Consider the following 20,921-nt stretch of genomic DNA (forward strand, 5'->3'; position numbering starts at 1 on the left):
TTCCCGTAAATGGAGCAATACAAAAAGTAAAAAAAATAAAAATAAAAATCAGACATTCCCATAGGATTTGTCACCATTTTTATTCTTGGCAAGACACTGATGATTAGTAAATAAAGAAGTTGGTCACAAGGTAAGAAGCAAGTCTTTCCTCTGGTTAAGGCAACATTTATCCCCTCAAGGGGGGAAACTAGTAAACTGGTGTGGTTAGGAAACTACCTCATAAGCCTTCTCTTTCTCCCCTTAACCTCCATCCTACTTTTCTTCCCCTCCTGTGCGCTGTCATATCTCTTGAGCTGGTCTGCCCCTGTATCCTGATTTCCTCACCACTCATTCACCCTCCCCACCTCCAGCAGCGTGACTGTCATCAAGCCCATCCCACTGAAAGTGCCCAGACCCAAATGGCTTGGTTCAGGTTTCTGTCTCCTGGACCTCTCTCAAACATGCCAAACCTCATCCCCATTATTTCGAAACAGTCTCTTCCCCTGCCCTTGTGACACTGTATCACCCCTACTAACCACGGGTACCTTTCAGGGCTTCACAGGCTCTATGTACTGGTGACTTTGTAGCCTTTGGGACGGGGGAAGGCAAAATTACATCCTCTTGTTCTAGCTATCACTTCCATAAAGATTGTTAGTTTATGAATTTCTTCCACGCACAACACATCTGAGGTGCTGTGTGCTTAGCTAGAAACTGGATTTGTAGAGGTGGTGATAAGGATATGATGAAGAGTACCAGCCTTCAAGGTGTCTTAGATGGGTAACTAATTTCATTTGCCCAATAATCCTGTACAGCAGATGCTATTATTTTCCCCATTTTGCCAATGAGAAAATCGAGACATTGGTAGTTTAAATGATCTTGCCCAGATCATGGAGTTAATAAGAGGCAAAGCCAAGATTCAAACCCAAGCATTCTGCGTTCTTAACGCTTTACTGTCCATGGCCTCAAAGAGGCTCTTACTCAAGTGCGGGAGTCAGAAAACTAAGTCAAACTACAACACAGAATGAAGGTTGTCATTACAAGGTACGGGAGAGCTGCTGGAAGCACAAAAGAAGGACACGTTGTGTGGGCATTCTGCAGATACAGGGGAAACCTCCTGGAGTGGAGTTTGCAATGTGAAGATGGGAAACAGCAAAGATGAGCACACCAGGCAGAGAGAAGTGCATGTGCAAAGATATGCATGAGATGTGAGAAACATCCTTTGTATTTTGGAGGAACTGCACATTATGTGGATTTTCTCTCTGTGGTGGATTCTCCAGAGCAGCAGGATATGAAATGAGAGATAAGAAATGACCAGATAATACAGAGCATGGAAGCCACGCTTAAAATGCTGGCCATAATTCTGAAAGTGATGGAGTGCCGTTGATGGATTTTAAAATGGATAGAGACATGATGAGACTTTCACTTTATAAAAATCACCCTGGAATCAGTAGAGAGGATAGAACAGGTAGGCTGCACAGAGGGTGAGTGGGTGTTCCCGGTGAGAGCAGAGAGGGCTACAACCAAGATACCGCATTTAGAGTGGAGGGGAGTGTCAGACACGTACTTTAGGAGGTAGAATTCACAGAAATGGTATTTGATTATATAGGAGAAAAGAGTAAAGAGAGGAGTACGAGTCAAGGATGACCTTTATGATGCAGGCTTGGGGGAAAGGTGACCCTAGTTCCTACAATGAGGAACAGAGTATGGGAAGCAGGTCTGTGAAATGGTGAGCTACAGTAGGTGACTAAGGAGGAGACTGGGAAGGAAGCTGCAAATTAAGTCTTGGGGTAGGATGGGAGGTCAGGGAATACAGATGTGAAAGTCCTGGGTACGTGAAGAGGGGAGGCACAGAGCAAGAAGAGAAATCAAGAAACTGATTCCCCAGAAAATATGGATATTTACAGCATGAAGAGAGGCGGAGACAGCAGCAAAGTAGTCAGAGAGAAAACTGTCAGAGAAATTTAGGTACAGTTTTATTAAGTCCTTCCAAATTCATAAGGAGCTGACTAGTCTCCTCTAACTTAAAAGAAGCCCAAATTCCATGAATTTCTAGTGGGAACGTGTGTCAGGGGAAGAAGAGTTAGAGGTGATGAGGTTGGATTTCTTGCTTTCTTTTGTTTTCTAAGTGGCAAAGAGAAGGCCATTCTCTAAGACAGATGGATGGATCTAGTCAGTGAGGTGCAGTAGTTTTACTGGGCTGACCATCAAAGAGAGAACTGAAAATGTAAAAACAAACAATGGGCTTTCCTGAAATGAGCATGGCAGTTTGAGAGCGAAATTTGTCTACTTTTCATTCTTTGATTCCATGTTTTGAAAACATCTTTGCTTTAATCACTTTTCAATTTAGATTTTGCCGTTAGAATCCTGGAATCACATAACAGTTCCTCTCCAAGAAATCTTGAAAGAGACTTGAAAATATATGTCTGCACAAGGGCTTGGAATATGAATGTTCAGAGCAACATTATTCACGACAGCCAAAAACTGGAAAAAAATCCAAGCATCCATCAGCTAATGAATTTTTAAGCAAAATGTCATCTATCCATACAATGCAATACTATTCAGCCATAAATAGGAACAAACCATTTGATATATACTGTAGCATGCATGGATCTCAAAAATTATATTCAGAGAAAGAAACCAGACATAAGGGTTATATAGTGTATAATTCCAGTTATATAAAATTCTTAGAAAAGGCAGAAATCAAAGCAGTGGTTGACTTGGGCTGGGAATGGGAGCAAATGGGCTGAGAAAACTTTTTAGGGCAGTGAGAATGCTCCAAAACTCTGTAAACCCATGAAAAACGATCAATGACCTGTATACTTAAATTGGGTGAATTTTGTATTATGTAAGTTCTACCCTAAGAAAGCTTAGTGTACCATAAAAATCATTCTTTATGGGTGAAAAAATCATCTACCCTAATCTTATTTTGTTTCAGATTCTTCCAGTTTTTTCCCCCCTTACTGTTTCTAGTTCTTTCTAGTTATCCCCCCTCTTATTTCATTGATAAGCTTCTACACATGGTGACTTTTGCTTAATCTGGAGACAGAATGAATCATAGACACTTATAGACAAGTTGAAACTTTATAATACTCATCTTTCCAAATGACTAAATACATTTGTTTAAATTGCATCTCCAGTACTACCTACAGGATATTTGAAACCATAAGAATCAATTTTTGAAAGCTGAGGCAGAATTTGTTATTTGGGAAAGAGAAGACGTATGCTTTCTGTTGATTTTCTCTCTTCCTTCTCGTGTGTAGATCCCAGTATTGGAGATTCACTAGGAAACTTTAAGAATCCTTGCAGGTTGAATATGTTTATCTGTGATTTTACTTTATAGAAAACTAAATCTATTTTATTCTTGAAATGTAACTTTTTTGTGTGTGTGTGTGAATCTTACAAATATAAATTGTCAAAGAGAAGGACCTTGAAAATCATATGTATTGTCCCATGCTCTCATTTACCTATGAGTCTCACAGGTTATGAATGCTAGAAAAAAAAGAGTCCACGTATTAGTTTAAAATTCTTAAGTGGTTTTATGATGTTCTTCAAAAATTTCATTCTAATTACCTAATACATCTCTTGAGAGTTGGATCTGTTTATCTAAATTCCAACTAGAAATGTTCATTTGGTTGATCTATGGATACCTCTTCCTCCAAGGGTCTAAAGTTGAAGTTATTATACATTCTTCCTCAAGGAGGATAAGTATTGAAGATCATGTGCTCTGTTGACTTTCAAATGACAACTCATCTATGTGTTAATTTTGTGACCTTGCACACGTAATTTAGCTTCTCGAAGACTTAGTTTACTTATCTATAAAATGAGGATTATAATAGTATCCCTTTCATTGGTTTGTGGTAAATATCAAGTAAGATAATTCATCAAGAAAAACTGCACAAGATTTCAACAATCGTAAGTACTCAATATTATCTGTTTTCTCTTTTTTTATCCTTTGTTTCCTGTTTCAGTAAATGTCATCAGATTCTTCCAAATTACACAAGCAACAACCTCCCTTTGGTCCTTCTTTACCTCCTAAATAAATAGCATCAAATCCTGCTGTAATAAAAGAGAGATATCAGAAAAAAGAGAGGTAAAATCAAGGGCAGTGAAGGAAAAATGAAGAGTTGGGGGCTATGGAAGAAAAATCTGAGGGTGTAGCTTGTGTGGTCACTGAGAATGGGGCCCATGAAAAGTGTTGCTGGATGTTATGAACTATATTCCTTTTTACTGCTATGAGACAGAAGTAAAGATTGGAATTCTTTTTCGTAGTAGCCATATTACCTCACATCTGAGCTCCATAGGTCCAGAACTTTATTAGGATTATAGTTGGATACGCTTTAATTTAAAATTGAGTACAAAGAGAAACAGTGCTGAGAGTGGGTGGCAGGTAGTTTTCAATTTTTCAATACTTGATTTACTAACTCAAGGAGAGTTTGATCACTGAAAGCATTTGATTGTCAAACTAAACCCAGGAAGATGACGTACTCTTACTTCCCAATAGGCAACCACTTTAAGATGAGAGATGACATATCCTGAGATAAAATTACTTTAAGTGTTTAAAAATAAAACATTAAGAATTTTGGAATATATTCCTGCAGTCTGTATGCATGGATGTGTGTGTATATGTGTGTGTGTGTGTGTGTGTATGTACGTGCACACACACTAAATGTGACACCTGCTTTTCTCAGTTAACAAGAAATCTAAGCATTTTATCACATCATTGAATATTTTCCAAAATATAATTTTGCTTGGATGCATATGGATATATGTAAAGCAATTTTTTTAGATCAACTGTTTCATGTTTTCTTTCAAAATTTTGAATTGAGTTGATAATGATTCAAGCACTGATTTTTAAAAACTCAATCCTTTCCTATCTTTCTGCCTTCCCTGACATTTTATAGACGCTGTGGGCTCATTCATGATAAGTTGTCTAATGTTTTCTTGATGGTAACCACATTTACTTGATTATAAGTAAAAGTAATTAATTTGGTATAAATTACAGGGGAAAAAGCCCATGTGACTCCTAAGAAAGTCTGAATTGTAGATTATTTGAAAATAAATTTAGTTTAATTTCTAATGACCATATATAAGTAAAATTAGGAAAATAAAAACAGTTTATAATTGTTCAAGAATCTAGTGACAAGAAGAGTAAGGGGTCCTGTGGAATCCATTCTGGTGAAGGGTGTGGAAGGGGTGAGTTTGCTGTGCACTGCTGTCCAGTTTTGGTGTTATCAGTGGGGTGAGCTTAGGCCCAGTGTTGGCTCTGTGCCTTCACCAGCAGAGTAGTTCTGTGCTGTGATATTAGATATTGCTCTGGCTGTGTAGCTTCCATTCCTGGTTCTGCAGCCATCTTAAGATCCTATGAGCTAGGTCCTTTTAATAAATTCCTTAAATTTTTTTCTTAGCAGGTTTCTGTGTCTTGCAATTACAAATACCGATAGAGCTGTAGATACCATTCATCACAGGAAAGCTTACCTAGAATATGGAATGTATAAAACCAATGAGCCTTTTAAAAAATGAGGAGATCCAAGGCTTGGCAAGCTGATTAACTTACTTATGGACTTGCAGCCAGTTGATGTGAATTTTACGATGATTTTAGGGGAAGGAGGTGCAATGGTCTGGAATAATGGAAACTGCCCGGTCCATTGGGCCATAAAATGTTGGCCTGGAGCGAATGAGGCAGCTGTTACCTCATGGAAGTGGTAGAAAGAGACTAATTTTGCCTACCTTTTTGAATTTGCCCAGGAAGAGCCTGAAAGCCAGTTGTAGACTTCACTGGTGTACTCTGTAGGCGTCACGCATGGGGTCCATGTCTTTGTGGAAGGCACGGGGTGGAGCTGATGAGGCTGGTCTTGCACCGTCTGCTGTAGTCAGCCTTCCCAACCAGGTCATACAAATAGAAAAGACATTCTCATGCTTTTAAAGAGAGAAGAAGGCTCCGGGCTACAGAATTGAATAGTACAATTTAGGTGCCAGGCCAGTCTCAGTCTTTGGAAGGAAAGTACGTATAGGCTCTGCCTTCTATACACCCGATTGCTCAATAATTACAGCACGGAACTGGGTGCACTCTTCACCACAGAGCCAGGGGATCACTTTTTGCCAAATTGTCCAGAGAGGTTCACCACAGTCATGACAGGTGTTTTCATTTCACTTGCAGGCTTCTTTGAAAAGACCTTGGAATGAATAATTTTCTGGCATGCCAGCTTAACCTGAAGGGAATTCCAAGCTGCAGAAAGCCTTTTCTTTGGCTACTAAAATTCCTCCACCTCTTTCATAACCAGTCTCCTCCCTCTGCTTCCAAGAATTTCTTATTTTGAGAGGTCGCAAATTGGCTCACACCAGCACCTGCACGTTGAAAGCTTGATTCTGTATCTATGAAGATTTTGCAGGTTGATACCAGATAGCGTCTCTTCCTATTTCCACATCAGATCTGTGTCTTCCTCTCAGACTCTGGTTCCTCCCCGCCCTTGGTCAGTCTACTACCACATTTCTGTGTAATACAAAAATTAATAGGATTTGCTTATCACATCAGCTTTGGAGCGTTCATTATGAAGCGTTTGTTTACAAGTCACTTGCTCATCTGTTTCCGTTACTGTCCCTTTCCTGATTGGTTACTTCCTTTGCTTCCTGCTTCCTTTGTCCTCTGCATCATTATCACTCTTCACGGTGGTGGTGGGGGGGATTGAATTAACCTTGTTCTCCTTTGTCCATTATGGTGTTTCTAGTTCCATTAAATAAAAGCACACACACGTAATAGATGTGTTTATGACAGCAGCACAACGATCTCAGTACAGCTTGCGTCCAATGGTAGGTCGTGAAATGTCTTGGTTCGGAGGGGACTTTTGGAGGGCCATTCCCTACCCCAAGGCAGACTCTCACTTCTGCCCACACAGATTCTTTGCCAATGGAAATTTTATAACCTCTTCACTAGCATCTTAATGACGCCTCTTAAGAAATCCTGCCTTCTGTTTAAATGCGCACATGGATGATATGAACTGACAGGGTGTCAAATCCTTTCCTCTCTTTCATTTCGGAGGATAGTTTGACACTGAAATGTACTAGGAATTCCAGATTCAGCTCCAGGTCAAATTTCAGAGGTTGGGTTGTTAAGAACTCCTCAGGCCTACTTTGAGCAAACTGTTTTGAACCTTAATACCAAGATAGCCTTAGAACTGGCTGGCCTACAGAGGCTTTTATGCTGGGTGCAAAGACTGGGGTTTAACTTGTGGAATTTGGCCTCAGTAAACATCCCTAAAGCTGGGATAGAGTTGAGTAATTTCTAGTGGTAGAAAAATACCTTCCTTTCCTCACAGTCACTTTGGTTTTAGATTACCATGAAAATCTCTTTTTCCCTTCTGTATTCGGGGAAAGGAGAACAACATTCTCCACTTAATAGCTATAGATATGCATAGTGGGTGGAGTCAAAGTGAGAATATAACTGATATGGAACTCTTTTTTTTTTTTTTTTTTTTTTTTTGGTTAACCCGGACCGGGGCACGAACCCGTGTCCCCTGCATCGGCAGGCGGACTCTCAACCACTGAGCCACAAGGGAAGCCCCGATATGGAACTCTTAATGTGCATGAGCAGGGAAGGCACTGCATGCAGGGGCCAAATCTAGGCAAATTCTGAGGACACAAAATATGTTTTTATATTTTTAATCTCCATATCTAGGCACTATCCTAGTATTCTCTAATACAAATTTCCAGACTGTCATGCACCCAGCACTCTTATATGTTCCCTCCACCCCCCTTTTTAAAAACTTGCGTTCAGGAAGAGATGAAAAATGCATCCACATTGTGTTAGCACTACCAGGACTATTTATACCAAAGATCACTGAGTAAATCAACTGTGAAACTTTCTGTGGAATTCCAATCAATCAGTAGTATGGGAGGTAGAGTTCTATGTAGTGGACTCCACTCTGTAGAAATTATACAATATAGGAGCTTAGACCATAATTTCTGACTTGAAACTATTTTAAATAGTTTTCATGTGATGACAGAGCAAAACATTTGAGCTAGAGATTGTCCTGGAAAAATTAAGACAAAAGTTCATTCCATACTGGAGAGGTCACCCATTGTATCTTCATATATTCTACTTTTATTGTGCTCATTCTGAGTCAAAATCCTGCCTAGCGTTACCTTCTCATGTTGTTTGTTTGTTTTTTAACTGCTAGTTAACAGTGGATTTAGGCTACTAACATCAACTCTGGAAATCAGTCAAAAATAAGTTGGGAAAGCTAACACATTATTAGAAATTCTTTGAAGTCACTTTCACTTCAGTAAGACTCATAATATAGCCTTGTGTAAGTGGACTTGAGGATACGGTTACTGAATTTATTTGAAAATCATCTCCAACAAGCATACAGAACACTAGTTCTTCATCATATATTTTATGGGCTGGGCTGCCTTCCGGCATGGAGGTGCGTGGAAGGAAGTGGAGTGAAGTCAGTGTCAGCTTCTAGTCTGAGACACATAACAACTTTTCTCAGGTGTTTATGAAAGTGACCATTTATAAGACTATTCTAGACAAAACATGAGAAAATAAGACTTGGAAATGTGGCCTTTTCGAAACCAATTTTAAGGCAAGGACCTTTTTCCTAGCTTAAATAGTTGGGATTTATTTTTTTAATACCTTCTGTTTCCCTTTACCATTCAACCCCATTTTTCATTACATAATACCTTTTTCTTCTCAAGGAGAAAATCTGTGTTCACATAAATGGTAGGTAGATAAAAGCTATTTTGTATAGGACTGCTCTAACACATTATCCTTGAAAGTGCGGAAGGCAAACCTCTAACTCCTTTCCCAAGGCTTGGCCTAGGGTAGATGCTCTGTAAATATTAGTTTAAAGAAGAAAAGAAAAAAAACAAATGAGTGGCCAATTTGAATGACAAGCACAGATATTTCATTTTGAAAAGGAGTACAAACTTATGGTTTGAAATAACATCTGCCTAAAAACTCTTTATGGAATATCTTCCAACTTCTTCTAAAATAGTTAAAAAAATAAAAATGTAGTAAAAATCAAATCACAGCCTAACTGTAAGTCTTAGAGACAACCTACTGCAGATTCTTGGAGAAATCCCAAGATAATAAGTTTGCCAATATCTGGACTGATAACAATACAACTAGCCTAGCTGTATTTTGTCTAATGTCACAAAACAAACCTCACATACCTGAAGTAATGGAAGACATCTCCTTTATTTACTAGTCTAGGTTTAGACCCAGGTGGTGAATCAGTTAGGAAATGAGGCAAGGGATTCTTCTACTCATGCTTTTGGAAGAGGTTGATACTATTCTTCTACTCCCCATTTCTTTTTCTCTATATTAATAAAATGCAAGCTCATTAGGATGACAAGTATCTCCCGAAGATGTCAACTCTCCAGAAGACTACCAAAAATTGTGGTGATCGGCCAAATCTGTATTTAGTAGACCTAATGCAATAAAGGAAAACACTACTTTTGTCATCTTAGAAGTGTCTCAGAAGAGGAAGGTCTGGGAAGGATATTTATAGGTGTTAGTATCCAGGCTAAAGTGGCTTAAAGCTAGTTGTTCAGGGTGGGAAGCATACGTATTAGGACTGAGAAAAGTTCATGACATAATAGTTTAGTGTTAGTGAATGCAGTGGAATTACGATCTTGAGGGAGTCTTACTAAGCAAGTTGTTTGCTTAGATTATAAAAAATACATTGGTTTGTAAGAATTTACTGAAGCCAGCAGTGAAATTATTTACTGACTTGCATCCCTATCTTCCTTTAATAATGTCCTGGAATAAATAAAGTCATGTTGACACATGTGGCCGGATTCCTCCATTCTGATAGTTAAGTTCTGTGGACACAAGTGGTCTTAGCTCTCACGGTTTAGGAAGCAGGGAGAGAATGAGTGGTGATGACTGCATCCTGGGACATTTAAAACTGAGGTGAACAGGGTAGAAATAGGAAGAGTCCTGGTTTCAGGACTCTTAACAGGACTCTAACAGACTCTAACAGAGTCTGTTAGGAATATCAGATTCTAGGGAGTGGGATATGAAGATAATCTCAACTCAGTTTAGCCTCAAAGACATTGGGAATTGGATTAGAAAATGCACGTGTTAACATGCTCCTCTGCAGAATTTTGATGGATGGAATTCTGACCAACACCCAATCAAGGGATAAGCAGGGCCAAGGACCTGCTACTTCCCAGGATTTTTGGAAACATCAGGTCTTCATAGGGCTTATTTGAGGATAAGTAGACAATACAAAACTTACACAGAGCCAATAGAAATACAATAGGAGAGTGGAAAAAGAATACCATTTGTAGCATGCTGCTCTAAATGATTTTCTTTGGAAGTCAGAGGAAACTTTTATACGCTATTTAGCATCCTAGGTGGGGTGCAGAATAACCCGCCTGACCACTATGAACAAGGAGCAGAAAATTATAGGTACGAGAAACTCAGATAAAACAGGAAGAGCATAAATAAAGAGACAAGAAGATACGAAAAAAGGAGCGGAGAAGAAAAGAATTAAAATTAATAGTCTGATAACAAATTTTTTCTACAGGTTGACCTTGTTGAAAAATAAACAAAGTTTTGAGTTCTGCTATAGGATTTGTGACTTTAGAGGCAGTCTTTGTCTTAAACGTGTCAGAGCAGAGACAGAGTGCTGCCGTTTCAAACACTGGAACTAACACAGTAGTGTTTATGATACTGGTGGAAACAACGGTATAGCTTTGGGGAGAAAAACTGAAAATTAAAAATTACATTTTTTGTCACCAGTTTGTGAGTTACCACAATGGCATGAAACATATTTCATGATTCTTTACATGTATAAAAGGTTTTAGAAGTTTATAGAGCTGATATCTAAAAAGAGTCCTTTATGTTAAAAGAATTTAATAGCCATATAATCCTTATTTTGTTACATGGAGTAGTGTGAAAACACAACAGAAAATAATTTCGGTTGCACTAGAACATAGAAAATAGTCCTTAGTTTAGCAGCCCGGGTCATATGTATTCTGTATCCTCTAACTTCTCTCATCAGCAAAGAGAAGATATGTACATCACAGTGTTGGAATAAATTCCCTCAGTAATCGGTGAATGGCTTCACAATTTTTTAACAAAATTACAGCTGACTGTCAAAAGGAGACTCACATTTCTGGTTTCATGTTTTTTCTCTTTCAAATGAGAGCTCTTAACAGCCTCCAGTTTAGTTAAGTGTAAGAAGTTCTGCGCCTAGATCTCAGCAAAGTAATCGAGTTTGAAAGAGCTAGCTAATATAAAATTAAATATAAATTATTTCATAAACATAGTTACATTTAAGAGACAGTTTCTGGATAAGATACTGAAATGAAGCTGCCCTGTAGAATCTCCCCGCTCCAATTTGTAATGGAATAACCAACAACAACAAAGGAAAAGCTAGGCAAAAAAGTCCAAAGCAGCAATCAAAACAAGAAAGGGACAAAACTCAGGCTTCAAAGAGTTACAGCTAAGGAAAGAAACATGATTCTGGCATGGCAAGGCTCCTAAACCCACAGCACTCCCCAGGAGCCATACTGATGAGTCCATGAAATCCTGAGAATCCACTCTAATACGCCTCAATCTGGAAGGAAGCGACCTGAGTAAGTCACCTTACGTTTTCAAGTGATGCTCTTTTAAATGAGAAATAACAACCCAAGTTTGCAATGTTATATTTTACCGCAGATTTCTTTTCTTTGTGGATACGTGTTACCTAGAAAATAGCTATTATTTTGTATACCCTCTAATGCACAGCACTAGAATATACAGATTATTAAGTAGACGTTTGATCTAAAAGGACTGGAATCTGTGTTTCGAATGATAAAGAGCAAAATGGCTAATAGTTCCCACACATCAGCTCAGGGAGCCTGGCTCACGCTGGGTTCTACAGGACTCTTGTCCTCCTCTAGGAGGTTGATTTCCAACTGGGAGTGAGTGTCACTTCTAGAGATTTAAAAAATACAAATATCTTCCATTCCTTCTTCTATCCCCCCACCAACTGGAGTTGGGAGAGCTACATATGAATTTTTAAAAAAAATTCCACAGATGATTTTGATATGCATTCCCTGTTAAACACTTCTTTGAAATGATATTTATTTTGTGAAAAAGGACGGTCAAACAAAACTAAAATAATTGTTCCATGGTTAAATAAATGTGGATTATACCAGGTGAAACAAGTTTCTTTTGTACAGAATTATACACACATTTTAATATACTAATATGATTGTGAAATTCCAAACAGGACTATTTTGTAAGCAAAGTCTGCAAACAATGAACAAAAGGGCCATGCCAGATTCTTTAGCAAGAATATTTCAGTGCTGTCCAAACTTTTTATCCTCAGGTTCAGCATGAAAATTGTAATCTATTAAATCTGGCTACAATATGTCAAGTCATATTACATCAGAAGTAGCAAATGATTAGTCACTTTGATAAGGGGTGGTTACTGGTGTCACTGAAGCAACTGGGAACGTTGAGTGGTTCCCACTAGCATTTACAGCCTTCTCTTTTGTCTGCAGAAGGATGTCCCAGCCGGAAAACTGAGCCCACGTATGTAACGACTGAAAGAGGACAAGAATGTGTAAAAACAGAATATTCAAACACTGAATGTCTGGCCAAAGTTTATTTAGTGCAACAAACATTTGTCCAGCGCTTATACTCTGTGCTAGGCACTCTGTCATACAAATTATTGAGAACTAAAGGGTTTTTCATTTTTTAAAGCAATCTATCTGACTCTTTTATTTTTCACGTGAGGAATTATACTACAAGAGATTAAATCTTTTCCATAAGTTTACAAAGCTGGTTAGTGAAGGTCCAGGACTGAAACTCAGATACACTCTCGCCTGACTCAGGCCTGCTTCTTCTGCCCCCGTTAGGCTCCCCATGAAGGGCTGCTCTGTAGAGCGTGACTGTCCTCAGTCCTTGGAGGGTGAAGGCAGTGGAGAAGCAGAGACCAGATGTGATGAAAAGAAGGATTTGCCAGTGCGGGCTGTCATACATTCCTGTCAATTATTAAATCTCTTCTTTGAAAGGTTTGTAAATAAATATCATGGTCCATCTCTGGGAATCTATTTGCAGGTAGCTGCGTGGGCTGTACCCAAATTTAGAAAACAAGAGTATTGATCTTGTGCTCGGGAATGTAGACCCTGTTCTCTGATTTTAGGAAGTCCGTGAATCACACTGAGTCTATTTGTAAAAGGAGCAATTGAGCTGAAATACAGGAGGACGCTCTGGGGGGTACCGCCTGCGTGGCCAGACAGCCTTACCTTCCAATCCTGGTTTGTTGCTTACTAAATTACATGACTATCCGCATACTTCTTAACTCATTGGGCTTTGGTTTCTTTGCTGTAAAATGACAATAGGCTTGTCTGATTTTTGTGAGGACTGCATGAATAATAACTACTAAGCTGTTAGTACAATGTAAGTGTTGACTCATTATTACCTGATATCTGCTGAAGTCTCTTCAAGCTAAAAAAATGTGTACTCTATCTATAATTCAGTTCTATACAAATGTATTATAAATATTGGTTACAATCTAAGAAAAAGCAGAACAAATACACCTGCAAAGGAGAAGAGCCACTTTAGTTGTATTTAAGGCATCTTTCTTGAGTGTCCATTATGTAGCTAACATAGCTCTGAATAGATTAGGTGACTTTCTGCCTAGAGATGGGAAGAAGAACTTCAGTAACATTGTCCTCTGATTTACGATGTCCATTGTTTCCCTTTATTTTCACTGTAAAAAGTATATAGAGGGACAGAGATATGAAAAATTAGATCCATGCTCTCAGATCCAAACAGAAATATCAGGAAAGTGTTAAAGAGTCAAGAGAGGGATAAATAACCCTGAGGGGAGTCTGAGAAGGCTTCTTAAGGAAGGTTTGAGGTGTCTTCATTGTCACAAATTACCTTTCGTTTCCACGGAAAAAATCAGATAGATGCAGCATTGAGCTTCAAGAACATACAAATTGTCTTAAATAGTAAAATGTGAACATGAATTCTTCCTGAACTCCATTCCCTAATCTGGGTTAGAAATCAGTAAATGTGAAATTCCACGATTTTCTCAGCTCTGTCTGTGCTAGTTAGTCTCTGTTGGCTGAGCTGACGCATTCTGCCATCTTGATGAAAATTAATTATGGTTCCCACCGAAAACCCCTCTATGCCAGGGATGTGCAGTGATCCCTGGTATTACTGCTGACAGTTCTGTCTCAGAGTCACGGGCTCCTGATTTATTGGACTTTCCTTAAGTGGAAGCTTAGTTTTGTTTGAAATTTGAGCTCTAGTATCTTCTTTGTCCAGAACCAATTGTTCCCCCCAGATGTTTAGATTCTTTTTTGAAGTAACCTTGAAAGACTCCGACATAAGACTTTGACCAAGCTTGAGTCATGAGACTGCGGTGCCACCCTGCAGTGCTTTTCTTGTGCCTAAGGCCTTAGGCAGCACCCCTTCTGATATGAATACCATTTGTAGTTTGCCTACACTTTTAAAAAAACCTTTTTAGTTGGAATCAGCACGACTCCTTCCAAGCTGCTGCTTGCCCAAGAAGGCAATGCCCATAAGTGCCACCATATAACCAAATCTGTTGCAAAATTGTGTCTTTGGTTTTGTTCATAGAAGCTGATGAAGAGACGTTCTCCCTAAGAACTCAGGTTATTCAAGCTCCACTGCATTTTCATCTGAGTTGAAGTTTGCTTTAGAAAGTTTTTTGAAGGCACTTTCAGCAAATACTGGAAAAAAGTTTATGTAAATAAAAATAGTGAGACACTTTTAATTTTAAGAAGAAAGTCAAAGACATGTTTTCCTTGAATAATATCCCTGCTTTCCTCCTGTCTTAAAACAACACGATCACTATGATAAGGTTATACAAACATAGTCCTTAAGGAAGTGGACAGATGCTGAACATCAACACGGGAGTAGGGACTTGGTCCATAAAAACCCTAATCTGCCAGCTGCCTGCCAACCCAGGCCTTCCTCGTCTCTCTATCTCCTATCCCCTTGCCTAGTAGAATAACTGCTCTTTGCTGGGGAACCTCTATTTGAGGGTATCAGTACACAGATGCATACTGTCTAGTACCTGAGAAATAAGTAGGACAGAAACAGTCCAAATCCACCCATGTAACTGTAAAAACAATTCCAGATGATACTGATAGCATTTTGTTTACAAAACAAATGTCATTAAACTTCTTATGACAAATCAGTTAAACAGATGGTGATTAATTTTTAAGATCCCTAAATTTGGTTTTCTTTTAAGGTTTTCCTTTCATTTTTCAAAATGAAAAGGGTTCTATTATTTATTTTAACTGTGAAATGATACATGTAAAAAATCCCACCGTTAAAGAAAAATATTATAACAAAGTAAAAGTTACCTATATTCCAGTATCCAGCAATAACGTCTCCTACCATTTTAGTGACCGTCCTTCCAAATGGTTTTCCATGCTACAGTTCTCAAACTGTGCTCTCAGAACCCTGGTTCAGTTAATATATTATGTTTTAATGAGAAAGGTTTAGTGATAAATTAAGTCTGAGAAATACTGCTTTGAACAATGTTAAGCATATTTCTTTATTGTAACTTCCTCAGAACTTTTAATATCTGGTTATGCTGTGAGAACCACGAAGAAAAATTTAGCATACAGTAGTTCCCAAACTTATGACACTGGAATTCCTTTTTGGAAAACAAACCCCCAAAATATGGAAAATGCTGACCTTTGAGCACTTACTCATACATTCATACACTTTATACAAATGAGGTAACAGAGCTCAAACCAGTCTTTACTGTGTTTTCATGTAAACTCAACAATGTGTAATGAACATGTGCTTGTATTCATGAATAGAGATCTACATCATCATTTTTAATGGCTGTGTAATATTCCATGGTATACAAGTACTATCCTCTACTCAGTCAAATTCTTTATTAGTGAGCCCTGGGGCATAGAGCCAAAATAAAGACATACACACTAAATTTACAAAAATATCTGCAAAAACTATAATAAAATCAATAGGCAGAAAGTTAAACATATCATTAATAACAGGTACAAAAACACAGACAATTCACAGAAGGAAAAACAATAGACCAATAGAGACACAAAATCATGATCAACCTTACACTATGCCATGCAAATAAGGACATTGAATTATAATGCTTTATTGATTAGATTGGCAAAGGGTAGAAAGACGAACAAAACTGAGCACTGGTGAGGGTTTGAGGAAATGTACACTTTTCCCCTGTTAGTGAAAAATGTAAATTGGTACCACCTTTCTTGGGCTTAGGGTATCTATAGTTATTACATTTTCAATGAGCATATCCTTGGAATCAGCAGGTCCACTTTAGATTACTTTTTGGCTGAAAAACCACTACCATCTTCTATAAATTATCCCCTATTGAGGTATTGCTGCAGGCTACACACTGTGCTAGATTTGTGGGCAAGACAAAACTCTGTTCTTTACTTTTCCTCAAGAAGCTTATGATATGTGGACTTTGAGGAAATCAAGCTCACAAAGACACCACTGGATTTTTCACCAAAAACTTTTGAATACCCGGTAATAATAATAATGCATTTGACTAAAATCGTGATTAGAACACTGAAATTAATCAAGCTTTTTCTAAACAGAATTTTTCCTCTTTCAGTAGGGATTAAAAGAAAGTTTATATTCCCAGAAGGTCCTGACAGGGCTAGCATTTGGTACAACTGGAAATCCTTCCAGTGTGCGTAGGCTAGTGAAGGGCAGGCTTCAAGTCAGTGTTTTCTGAGACACTCTGTCTTTTCCTTCTTGTACTTAGTTACACGTCTATCTCCATCATGATTCTTTACTTCAGTCACTGAATGATGGCTTTTCTTTTCAGAAAAATAAATTCTGGCATAGAGGAAGACATCAACTGTATAAATAAGATAAACCCTTTCAGCTGGAAGGTCCTTGAGGGGAGGGGTCGTGTGATACTCACTGCCCTTTCCCCAGGACCCAGTGCTAAATGCCCTGCCCAAGGGACCCAGTAAAGACTTGTTGACTCTAGTTGGGCAAACCTCATGAAAGGTGATGTTAATAAACTTAGACCTTTGAAGGTGCGCTTTAGGTGGAAAGCATAACCCCGATATCCACTCCACATCCATGTTTAATAACTTTTAATAACATTTAATGACTTTAAATGTTATTTCCTAGACGTAAATTAAAAATCACTGTATATAGAGACTAGAAACTTCATGGCCAAATGGAAATTTAGCTAAATGAGAATTATAAAGAGTAAATATTTGGAAATGCTTCTCAAAATCAGATTGGGTCATTAAGATGGAGTATCAAGGGCTTCCCTGGTGGCGCAGTGGTTGAGAGTCCGCCTGCCGATGCAGGGGACACAGGTTCGTGCCCCGGTCCGGGAAGATCCCACATGCCGTGGAGTGGCTGGGCCCGTGAGCCATGGCCGCTGAGCCTGTGCGTCTGGAGCCTGTGCTCCGCCACGGGAGAGGCCACAGCAGTGAGAGGCCCACGTACCGCAAAAAAAAACAAAACCAAAAAAAACTGAGTCAGTGACCAAGAAGTATTTATTTGAGGCCTATGATGGGCCTAATACTGTTTTAAGCGCCCAGTGATGCACGGAAGACATAGAAGAATCATCTCTGCCCATAAGGATCTTTATGTTTAGGTGGAGCAACACGCATAGAAAATAATTCAAGGATAGTGCAGAAAACACAAATTCTTTTTCATAGGTAAAAATGTCCAGCACAGTGCCAGCCAGACTGTCATCTCATTATAGGTTCTGTTAAGAATGTGCAGCCCCAGTGGAACTGACAAACAAACAAACAAAAATCGAAGAATAACTTTTCCACTTTACAGATACATTTGACATCTTGCTGATTCTGAATAGTCTTGAGTAAACTAAAGATACCGTTGGTCATGCTGAGAAGGAGTAACTCCCAACCTAGGCCAAATGCACGGTAGGGAAAACATTCTGTCCTGGTGGGAAAATAAGATGAAGGATGAAACAGTAAAGCACTTTGCAGGTTCAACAAAGATCTAAATAAACTGAAGAAGTGAGGGGAGCACAAGACAGAATTATGAAAAGATCAAATGGAAAAGACTTGTGGACCAGGTTGTCTCTGTGACTCACCTGGGAGTGAAACTGCTATCACACGAGACATTTCCTGAGGTCTTTGAACTCTAGTCAGTCTTCCTCCAAAGCCTGTGTTCCTACATCTTTCATCTTCCTGTGAACAGTCCCTGGAGGCGTTGTTCGGAGGGTAACACGATGGAATTGCTCAAGGCTCTTCTGGGAGACACAAGACGTTAAGGAAGGGGAAGTAGAACAGGGAGATTCAAACTCCAATGGCTCAAAAACACTGCAGGTATAGGAGACAAGGGGGTTGGTGGGGAGCAGGGCTGGGAGGGGACCACAGGTCTGAAAGCTCCCCCTGCCAATCAGCTGCCACCATCTGTTGTCACAGGGAGACGTGGACATGCCTGGTTTCTCAGGGTTTCAAGAGGAGCCAGAAGTCCAGTCGTTCGTGTAAAGACATCTCTCACATTTGAAACATTGGAATTTAATTCAAGTTGGTTTTTAAAAAAAAATACTGTGTAGGCTAACTAAAACATATTTCTAGTTAATAACTGATGGGTTGCAAACTCTGCGATGGTATGCCATGCTTAGCAGTCTTTATTACTAGAAGGTTTCTGCCTTTCTTTTATTCGAGAAAGCCTTGAGGGAGAAACTGGTCATCTTCCTTTGTGCTGTTGACTTCTAGAAGGAGAGTGGAACTCTTTGGGAGAGAGAATGGTAACGGGTTAAAGGCTCAGAAATTGTGTGGGTCTCAATCACAGAAGCCCTAAACAGCCATTTGACTCTGTGCTAATCCCCTTGCGGTCTGTCCACCTAGAGTGTCAGCACTCCTAGGCAGAGGAGGGCTTGATACACCTTAGAACACAGTTGTAACTAGTTCAGGACAGAGCAGAAAGCGAGTGCTGAAGGAATACTCAAATGTTGACTAAGACATTTGATGTAGATTGAGTTGTATGAAATGGGCAATATTTGATTGATTTTGACCCCCAAAAATCACTGTGGTGGTATTGTGACTGGCTCAAAGTCACCTCCTTTCTCCGATACTAATCCAGATAAGACGGTTGGCCTTGAGCATCAGAAGATATTTGGGGGGGAATTTAACATGATGAATAAAAGTGTGGGCTATGGAGCGAGACTGCCTAGGTTTGAAAACTGGCTCTGCCATTTTCTAGCTGCTTGGCCTGTTTCCTCATGTGTGCAATGGGGCTAAAAGTAGAACCTACCTTCTATTGACACTGTGAGGGTGAAAGGCGTTATTGAACGTGACATTTAAAAATGGTGCTGGGCACTTAATAAGCTCTTCGTAAAGGGGAGCTATGGTTGCCATGTTCTCTTTCTCCACTTCTCATAATCTGTTTGCTTAGGAAAGTTCACCCTAGACACCTTCCCCAGTCTAGCTTTCCCCTGACAGCACTGCAAAATGACCTATTCATCTCCTTATCCAAATTTCTTTCCCAACAGCTCTAATCTTGTTGTCACAAGAAATGCAGTTGGATGGGTTATGACTAAGACCAGTTTAGGAGGTGACTTTTCCCCGTGGCATTTGCATTTTAAATAAAACTCCTGAGGAAGCAATCTTTTGTTTCCCAAACCTGCCTGATGGCAAGAAATACTCAAGACTGTTCAACCTTCTAATCCCATCCTTAGAGATTCAGGCTTAGGTGGTCCAGGATGGGCTCTGGGAATCTATATTTTAAATAACTACCTAAGGAATTAATATTTTGGGGCAAGTTTGAAAAAAAAAACTACTTTAGGCCAAATAACTCAATTTCTGATGATTACATGCCATCCTCTATGATTGGTATCTTTTTTTCTTCTTTCTTGGGAAGAGTTTGTTCTAATGGCCCTTAAATCACAAATATGGGCCACTCTCTTGTCCATCCACACTGATAAACTGAGATCTTAATTTTGAAATTAATTGTGAAATTCTAAAATAAGTTACTCTGTCATAAAGTCTACAGGGAGAGGATCTTGCTTGTGACCGTTGCTGATAAAAATACTCTTCAGACGAGTGCTATTCAAGGTGAGAAGGAACAATAGCACTTGCTTCACCTGGAAACTTGTTATACATGTAACTTCCTCTGGCTTCACCCTGGACCTCCTGAATCAATCTGCATTTTAAAGTGTCCTTGGGTGATTCACATGCATATTAAAGTTTGAGAAGCATAGCCTCAGAGCATGAAAAGACCTTTCTGACACATTTAATTTACTCAATAGAGTTTGATTAGCAGTGATATTTAAAAATGTTGTCTTCTATATTCTTTTTTTTTACCCCTGCATCGGCAGGCGGACTCTCAACTGCTGCGCCACCAGGGAAGCCCCTCTTCTGTATTCTTGATGTTCTCTTTTTAAATAAGGTAATTTTGTGTTTTGACAATATCATTTTATTATTTTTTATTTTTTATTTAATTCTTATTTTATATTGGGGTATAGTTGATTTACAATGTTGTATTAGTTTCGGGTGCACAGCAAAGTACTTCAGTTATACATATAATTATATCCATTCTTTTTCATATTCTTTTCCCATGTAGGTTATTAAAGAATATTGAGTAGAGTTCCCTGTGCTATACCATAGGCAATATCATTTTAGATGAAAAGAAAAATATTTTATTATATATTTCTATCTGTAAAGAACCTCTCCTGTAGTTTAAAATGTCTTCCATATGTGTGATACTTTAAACCATGCACTTTAATGAAAAAAAAAAAGGAACATGTAGATAACCACTATGAAAGTTAGCTCAGCAAAATTTCTAAGCATACATTCCACATGTGGCAACTTATAGAAAAGCACACTAGCATGATCTATATTGATGTATCTGTGGTTTCCTTGCAGACTATGTCCCAGCCTCCTCTCTTTTTTTTTTTTTTTTTTTTGCGGTACACGGGCCTCTCACTGTTGTGGCCTCTCCCGTTGCTCCAGAC

Source organism: Neophocaena asiaeorientalis, unplaced genomic scaffold (assembly GCF_003031525.2).
Source record: "Neophocaena asiaeorientalis asiaeorientalis breed wild unplaced genomic scaffold, Neophocaena_asiaeorientalis_V1.1 scaffold450, whole genome shotgun sequence".
NCBI classification, from domain to species: domain Eukaryota; kingdom Metazoa; phylum Chordata; class Mammalia; order Artiodactyla; family Phocoenidae; genus Neophocaena; species Neophocaena asiaeorientalis.